Raw genomic sequence first — 9,876 nt, 5'->3', positions numbered from 1 at the left:
ATTCTTTCTTACCAAAGATAGTCTATTGTGATCAGATCCCAAGGCCAAGAAGTTAGGAACATTTCTCTGAAAGAACCAATACCTATTAATTTAAATGCCTCTTATAAAAAACATAAGGCAAACATGAAGTCAAGGATAGCCTTATTTCATGTCTCATTTGTTGTGATTCTCCTTTCTGCATCAAAACTACAGCGACTATTTGTATTCTCCATGGCAATTTTTGCTTACATTGCTTGGGGTTTGTTTTGTTCATGGTTTTTACCCAGTTTGTCTATGTGACCATTAATATAAAATATGAATAATTTGCTATAGATGTATTAGAAATCAGTTGTTAAAACAATATTCTGAGAGATCAAGATATATTCTACAAGAGAAAGGAATTTTAATGTCCCTTGAATGCCATAAAACCCTATTCCTTTCTTTTTAGTGAACATGTACATTTTATTGCTTTTATTGGTAAGGAAAAAAAGGACAGATGGCACAGAAATGGAACCTCGGAAAATCGCTTACAGTGAAACCAATTTTAATACCCTTGCTAATAAAGTTCTCTCTATACATATGGGCCTGATATTTCCAGGAAAAAGGGAGTAATTCTTCATTTTGTCTGGGGAGTTTAACTCTTTCAATACGCTGGGGCACTATACAGTGCATTAAATTATACTAAATAGCCCGAAAGAATTAACACACTTTCCAAGTCAAGTCTTTTATTTCTTTTTGCTAGGTAACATCAGGCCATTGATCATATTAGAAGGTCTAACCAACTCCCACAAGGCACTTTCCCTTATGTCAGAGCTAGCCAGGTGTGATGGTTTCCTTTCTTGAACTCCAATAAACTTTATAAGACCTATCCAACATCACTCAGCTAAACCACATAATGGCAAATTTATAACCCAATGGCTAAATGATCTAGTTGATTGTCTCTACTGCTTGCTAACTAAATATTAAAAATAAAGCCAGCTAACCCAATGTTTATCTAAAATTGTGTTTCTTGACCTTTATCATCCCTAAACAAGGGAAAAGCTTCATGCCACACCGAATTTCCCTTAATTATGTATTTTCCCAATTGGTCTTGTAAAATGGGGGAGCCAGTCAAGCTTTTTATCCCACCTCAGGGGGTCAAGAGAATAGGAAACCTGTCACTAATTCCTTTCACCTTACAGGCAAAACTCCTTCACCCAATTAACTAAGACCAGGTGCACCCTCCAGTGAGTCTGAGGAATGCAGAGAGCTCACAAACGCTGCTTCCATTTTGGCAGAAAGGGAGTCCAGCCTGCACCTGATTAGCAAGCTTTGCTAGGGCTGCAGAAATTCAGTAAATGGATATAATTTTCACCATGGAAGCTGGTAAAGATCATGGATGCTGTATGTGAATGATGATACATGGCAGTCATTCACAAAAATCAGCAAGCATTCAGGTAGCATTCAGACACAAGTGGTCTTTAACAAACTTCAAGGACATTGTCTAGAGTATGTTACTAATTGAGTTTTCAAGAGTAAACATTAACATATTCAGATAAAAATGGTGGAAAAATAGCAGCGTAGGGTGAATGAATACTAATCCTAATTTTGAAATTAGAAATGACTACCCCAAGTATCAAGCTATGGCAAAGGTAGCAGCAGTAGCTAATGGTTGTACAAGAGGATGCTGGAATTCCAAAGACCTTGATTCGAAACAGACCGAGTTATGACCTCATTAGTTGCATATATTTGCATAAATTCCTTTTTTTTAAAGATTTTATTTATTTATTTGACAGAGAGAGATACAGTGAGAGAGGGAAGACAAGCAGGGGGAGTGGGAGAGGGAGAAGCAGGCTTCCCGCGGAACAGGGAGCCTAATGCGGGCTTGATCCCAGGACCCTGGGATCATTACCTGAGCCGAAGGCTGAGGTTTAACTGACTGAGCTACCCAGGCACCCCCCAAAATTTTACTTATTTATTTGAGAGAGAGAGAGAGTGCACGCGCGCATGGTGGGGAAAGGGACAAAGGGAGAGGGAGAAGCAGACTCCCCACTGAGTGTGGAGCCCAACATGGGGCTTGGTACCAGGACCCCGAGATCACAACCTGAGCCAAAGTCAGATGCTTAACAGATTGAGCCATCCAGGTGCCCCCTTGCATAAATTCCTTAATCTCTCTCATCCTCAGTTTCCTTGGGAAAACTGGAAAATTAATAATAATAATAATAATAATTAATAATACCTACTTTATAGGGTTGTAGTGAAGATTAAATGAGATAATGTCAGTTTAGAAGATTATGGCAAGCTTATAGTATTAACTCAGTAATTGTGTGCTTTTATGATTATTGAAGACATTTAATTATTAAAAGTAGCAAAATAATCAAATGAAAAATATATTCTTTCCCAGAAGGTAAGCCTTTTAAATGAGAAGTTAAGGCTCTGCCTAATAATTTGGCACCAACTGGCTGGGATCCAGGAAATTAAAAGGGAACCGTTTAAAGCTGTGATTTTCCAAATGCACTTAGCTGGGTCCTAAAGCAGTTTTTGGAGGTGCCTCAGGGCTCATGCTGCAATAGAGAAAGAGGCAGAGTGGGGGTTGAGTAGGCAAAGTTTCCCATTCCCACTTTAATCAGAGAACAGGTTTGCTTTGATCTATTTTATATATTAGATTTTATCATACAATTGTATTTGAAAATTGTAAAGCTAAAAAGTTTTAAAAACACAAGCGTGGTGTAACTTTAAGGCAGTTGGTGCTGAGGATAACAATTATATGTTCCCTTCCCTAGGGTTATCTCCCCAATGCATCATAGGTAAACATTGAAAATGCCCCCACCAGGAGTGCTAATATTAAATACTAATAATCAGCACTCCCTTGCTGACTCCTTACGACGTGATCACATTGTAACTAAACCTAAGTCTATCTGCCTGATGCACTAAAGCCAATCACTGAGACGTTAGGTTTGCAGCAAGGAAAGAGTTTATTTGAGAGGCAGACAAATGAGAAGAGGGGAGGATGAACCTCAACTCTGCCTCCCTGAAAGGTCAGAGAACAAGTTTTTGTTCTCAGAGGGGTTGAGATTACATACATATTGATGAAAAGGGACAGGAACCTAGCGACAATTTATAAGGAAAGATGGAGCAGGAGAATTGAGCAAACATATGTAACACACATCTCATGTTCATTTTGGGGTGGATACTGAACATGGGAAAGAGGCAAAATTTAGCCCCGCACATCAAGAGGTTATTTTAGGACAAGGAGAAGGGGCTGTGGGCTTGCTCCAAGAGACAGTGTAAATTGCATAGGGTCTTGGGCTTCCTTATCTCTGGTAAGGAATGCCAGGGCCTTGCTTGTTCATAGGCTGGGACCCTATCAGTTGACCTTGAGTCCAGGCTTCTGCAGAAGAGCTAGTGAATTTTTTAGTGGGGTCTGAAAAGACAATAGCTGATTAGGAAGAAACAGGTCTCTGAAAATCAAGCTTTGAACTTTCTGCTAGTTTCAACCTCATTAACCCTACAGGGCACGGTTTCAACAATGACACTTGATCCACTGGATTTCTTTAGTTTCTATTAGGGATTACACCCTATATCACAGCTTGCAAAAACCTTACTGAATCCCAAGTTCTCCAAGAACCAGTGGTGAAGAACGTCTGCTTTTTGCTGGTGATGTCTGGAAGAAGATTTAAACAATCCTAACAAGTCAGCCATTGACCATTTCTTTCCATCCAAAGAGCCTATAATTCTTTAAGAAAGCACATAAGTAAGAGGTTGCCTCATTTACAATATAGTTTCGTAAGAGGGTTTTAAGATTTCATCAGTGTGGTAAACCCACATAATACCACATAAGCCTCCTTTTTTCTCTACAAAAATCCCTCTTTCTATTTTAATGTCATCTGCACATCGTCTCTGTGACATTGACATCTCTTCCTAAGAACTCTAGCGGCTCCTGTCTGATTCCCGTGCTGTTACCTGAGTAGCTCAACAGTCCTGCAGTTGGAGTGAACACCTACTTGGCTCAGGTGTACAGTGAAGATTTTTTTTCCTTTTTTTAAAATTTTATTATGTTATGTTAATCACCATACATTACATCATTAGTTTTTGATGTAGTGTTCCATGATTCATTGTTTGCGTATAACACCCAGTGCTCCATTCAATACGTGCCCTCTTTAATACCCATCACCAGGCTAACCCATCCCCCCACCCCCCTCCCCTCTAGAACCCTCAGTTTGTTTCTCAGAGTCCATAGTCTCTCATGGTTCGTTCCCCCTCCGACTTCCCCCCCCTTCATTTTTCCCCTCCTGCTATCTTCTTTTTTTTTTTTTTTAACATATAATGTATTATTTGTTTCAGAGGTACAGGTCTGTGATTCATCAGTCTCACACAATTCACAGTGCTCACCATTGCACATACCCTCCCCAATGTCTATCACCCAGCCACTCCATCCCTCCCACCCCCACCACTCCAGCAACCCTCAGTTTGTTTCCTGAGATTAAGAATTCCTCATATCAGTGAGATCATATGATACATGTCTTTCTCTGATTGACTTATTTCGCTCAGCATAATACCCTCCAGTTCCATCCACGTCGTTGCCATTTTCTACATCTTCTAAATGTAATTTAGAAGATTTCTAAATCTTCTACAGTGAAGATTTTTAATTTGTATCTGGACACCTTATGTTTGAGACCATGAACCATATCCTCCAAAATGTAAACGGAGCAAATATAAATCATGGCTCCCACATAGTTTTGGCTCAGTCTGAAATAGTCAAAGCAGTACAATCCAAAAGATTCGTCTTTAAAAAGGCTTCCTGTGTTCAGTTACAACTCTCAAAAACTTTAAAGGAGATGTAAGTCAGAACCCAGAGCAACATCATTGAAAAATTGTTTTAAATTATCTTTCACCTTTAATTATCTTTCAATTACTCAGTGAGTATTTCATTGACCAGTCACCCTTCCTGCCACCCATTCCTGACAAATTCCACTCTACTCCGATCTTGAGGAGTTATGCCCCATTTCCTACCCAGAGATAGACTGTTTTGAACCCCTTCTCCTTCTTCGCATACATAGCAAATGAGAAATGGGAGTCTCCCAATAGCTGAAAATATATTTCTATTACTAAGTTTATATTACTTTTTTTTTTTTTAAGATTTTATTTATTTATTTGAGAGAGAGAGAATGAGAGACAGAGAGCATGAGAGGGAGGAGGGTCAGAGGGAGAAGCAGACTCCCTGCTGAGCGGGGAGCCCGATGTGGGACTCGATCCCAGGACTCCAGGATCATGACCTGAGCCGAAGGCAGTCGCCCAACCAACTGAGCCACCCAGGCGCCCTCTATTACTAAGTTTAGCTAGTGCTTTCATATACAGGTATTTCTTATTGATATGTTCAGACTTTTTGTATAAATAGCTGAAATTTATAATCAAATGTTTGGGGGAAAAGTCAAAATATTTGGTAGGAATTTAATAAAACTTGATTGAAAGCATTTGTCATCTGTGTATTTCTTACATGTTTCTTAAAACATCCCCATCCTGAGTATTTCTGTGTATTAATTTTCCATGGTAGTTAGCACACTCCTCTTTTTTATTCCAAAAAAACAATAATACACAAATTTATGCCATTTTACAGCCCTAGACCTATAAGCCAATAAATTCCTGAAATTTTAAAGACTATTAAATAATTTTTGCCAATTCAGGTATATAAAAAAGTGTTCTTTTCCTAGACTGGATTTTTCCCCACAAGAAGTTGTTTTAAAATGTCTTTCATTAATAAGAGAGTATTTTTAAGCCTAACTTTTCCAATGATTTTTCCCTCAATAAATCAAGGGAAAAATGAAATTAATAAAAAAGTACTTTTTGCAATGGTCCAAGTCGTATATGTAAGTTTCCTCAATAAAATTTTAAAATGTTTTTCTTTAATGTCCACTACTGCAATAATCACATAGTGGAACCAAGCAAATCAAATCCTTGATGAACACGCATGTGGATATGGAATTTGGGATCTCTAGATATAAGAATAAGTGAGAATGCAGAATACATGGACTTGAGTTCTAGCTTTCCTTCTTACTCAATTGGATGACTTTGCAAAGAAATGTGCATGGACAATTTGAGGTAACTTTATTCTCTGGATTTTGGATAATAACTGTGTAAAACTAGGTTAAGACTTGCCATTACTACTAAATAGGATTACTATCAGGCTCAATAAAAATTATTTAAAAGAGAGGAGTAAAAGCTACCACTTGAGTGTTGCTATATGTCAGATACTTAGAGCATTTTTACCTGTGTTTGTTTATGCACATGCATATACACTTAAAAGAGTTAATGGATATTTTAATATCTAAAATAACTCATTGGGATATAAGCTTCAATGGAAAGAAATCAAATTATGCTCCATTATTCCCCTGTATCTGTGCTATTTAAAGTGACAGCCCCTAGACACATATGACTTTTGAACATTTCAAATATGTTTAGTGTGACTGATGATTTTAATTTTTAATTTAATATAATTAATTTAAATTTTAAGACAATACTTAATTCAGTTAATGGAAAACTTTTAATCATGTTTGGAATGACTTGGATACATGCATCTACTTTTTCAGCTGTAAATTTTGTGAAAAATAAATTCAAATGGATATTTCAGATGAAAATTCAGCATCCAGATTGAGGAAAGTGCTGCGAATACAAAATATTTATTGGGTTTTTAAGACTTGGTATGAAAAATAAGATGTAAAATATCTTATTGGTAAATTTATATTTTTATAATCTGAAATAATATTTTGGACAAATTGGGTTAAAATATTTCATTAAAATGAATATTTCATTAAAATATTTTATTTCAGGGGCGCCTGGGTGGCTCAGTCGTTAAGCGTCTGCCTTCGGCTCAGGTCATGGTCCCAGGGTCCTGGGATCGAGCCCCGCATCGGGCTCCCCGCTTGGCGGGAAACCTGCTTCTCCCTCTCCCACTCCCCCTGCTTGTGTTCCCTATCTCACTGTGTCTCTATCTGTCAAATAAGTAAATAAAATCTTAAAAAAAAATAAAATAAAATAAAATAAAATATTTTATTTCACTTTTTTACAAACTTTAATGTGGCTACTAGAGAATTTAAAATTACCTATGTGGTTCTATTTGTGCTGGATAGAACTGATAGAACTGCTATATATCTACAAATGAAATCATGTTGAAATAAATTTAAAATTCAGGTTTTAAGTCCAGAAAAAGACAGCATGGAGCCTAAGAGTGTGTATAAAATAAGGGAAGGTGAATTATTGGTCTTTATATTTTTTATTAGAGAACCTATACAGACCTGAAATAATTTCTTGATATCACAAACATTGATAATACATTTTAGATGGTATAGAATTTCATTGTATTGATCTTAGCTTCATAATTAAATTAAAAAATGAAATAGATTAAAATCTCCCCAAACTTCACGAAATAGCATTTAGGTGGCATACTTTATGACAGTGAAAATAATTTTTAAAAATCATGGATTTATATTTTTTCCTCTTTGAAATAAATGCATCCTAAACATCATCTTATATTAAAATGGAATATTTGAATGGCATTCTCCAATGTAGCTATTTTATTTATTTATTAAACAAATATTTATGTACAGGCACAGCTCTTGGTTCTGGGATATAATATAGTAAACAGGGAAGATTTAGGCAACACATCCTAATGGAACTTCTATAGACTAAATATAATGAAATAAAAATAATTATACATGACTTAATAGATACAACTAAAATATGATAAGTCCTTTTAAGAAAGAAATAATGGAATTCAGGAGCAGTTTTTATTGAATCTCAGATGATGGACACCTCATTGATTTGCACCAAAGAGAGAATAAGTCAGTGAATTTGAATAGCTCTGACAATTTGACTACAAAGTAATTCTGTCAAAAGATAAAATACCTGGGGAAAGATTTGGGGATCAAAGTAGGGTATTTAGGAGACTTTCCAGAAAAGGTCTTAAAGGCAATGGGAATAACCAGTAGAAAGTAAGGGATCAATGATGTATGAAAGTGAGTAGGAGAGTTACTTGGAAAGTGGAAGGTATGACATCTATACTACAAGCAAATGGATTTTACAATAGGAAGGACACTTGATGCATTATAAGAGAAAGGAAAAAGGGGAAGTTGGACTCCAGTGTAAATAGCCAGATAAGAGAGGAGTTCCAATCAGATGAATATGATTTACAATATAAAGCAAGATTATCTGCCAAGGTCTTGAGGGCTTGAGCAGATATGAAATTGCTCCTTGAAGGCAGGACAAAATGAGCCCACTAGAGAGACACAATGGGGCTCCTGGGCATTACGTTACACAGATTTGAGGTTTATGTCCAAGAAATTATGTTTAAGAAGTCTGTTTGGTTGTGTGTTTATTTATTTCATGCCAGATATGGTGGTTCTGGTTCTGGTGTGGAAAAAGTAGATAACGAATTCATTCAGAATTGGGATTTTGCCAATAGAGGAAGCAATGGCCATGGGACCATTCTCTAGGATTCTGGGTTAAAAGACTGCTTTTTACACTATCACACAAAGCCACCTCCTTGTAGACTTTATTTTGAAAAGTGCTTATTCACTTTTTTCTCTTTTATATGTTATTCAAGGTTAATGGCTTAGTTTAAGAAATGTGACTTCAAAAGGATCATATGCGAAACATCTGTATCTGGCACATTTTCCACAGAATAAATTCAATAGGTTTAAACGTTTAAAGTCTCCAGGCAAGAAAAAAATTTGCTAGGATGAATGACAGACTTAAAGTGAGGAAGTTGTGCAGTGTGAGTCGCCATGATTCTGGTGAGGTAAGAGGAAAAAATGGGTGCCATGTTTAGCCACAGTAAAGTGAATGGATCTTGTGCCAACTTGAGATGCTTATACATTCCCCTTAAAATGTTGTGGTTAACTTCTCCAAGGAATGTGAAAGTTGATTTAAATAAGTTTCCAGAAACTGAATGTTTATTCCAGCTTTCTCCAAAAAGCTTTGATATGTAAATCAATTTGGAAACAAAGATATTTTTGTCTCTTAATGTTTCCATTCTCTATGTGTGTTAGATGGCAACCTTGGAATAATTTCCCTTGATCGAAGAAATAGGCCTAATGTAGATTTTGTGAAGGTCAGTTTAAGATGAAGAGATTTAATTCAATCCAACCAAAATGAAATGCATTTGCATTATACTGGGCATATGAAATAGAAAGATCTGGGAACAGACTTACATTGGTTTAAATCTTTGTCTGACACTGTGGCCCAAGTCAAGTCAATGAACCTTTTGTAGCCTCAGTTTTATTATCTATGAAATGGGAATAATCATAATTAGTTTCTTAGTTTTGGAGGGATTAGAGATCATGCACCTGAAGCATCTAACCCAGTTCTGATTGAGGCGTGAGCAAATACCAACCAATGGTATTTGCTGATTTGGCTATTTTTTCATTTCTAAACATTATTATTTAGGTCTGGTCCTGCTTTATATACTAAGAAGAATAAAAAAATTATCCCTGAAAAAGCCAAACACACGCACAAACACACACACACACACACACACACACAAACCCCAACTTAGAATGTAGTAAAGAAATAAATAATTTAAATGTACTGTGTTTGTTCTCATGTATTTGTTTGAAGTCTGGTACCTAATAGGCCAAAAATATGTTTGCCTTCCCGTTCTTCCAGTGAGGATAACATCTAGCCAGTATATACCAGGATGGCACTATTGTTTTATATGGTTGATGTCCATTCTAATTGGTCAGTGCCTCTGCCATATCTGTTATTAAATATTTCAAACATCACCCCTACCTTCATGCCATATTATGGGTGTATTAAGATAAAAGACACAAGGATCCTCTGACAGAGGCTGAAATTGTGCAAATTGTTTTCTTGTTCTGAGTACATTTTTCTTGCTCTAAATACAAAATCTCATTCACATCTCTT

This window comes from Phoca vitulina, unplaced genomic scaffold (assembly GCF_004348235.1).
Source record: "Phoca vitulina isolate PV1807 unplaced genomic scaffold, GSC_HSeal_1.0 scaffold7, whole genome shotgun sequence".
Classification (NCBI taxonomy): domain Eukaryota; kingdom Metazoa; phylum Chordata; class Mammalia; order Carnivora; family Phocidae; genus Phoca; species Phoca vitulina.
Note: the sequence above shows the minus strand (reverse complement) of the source record.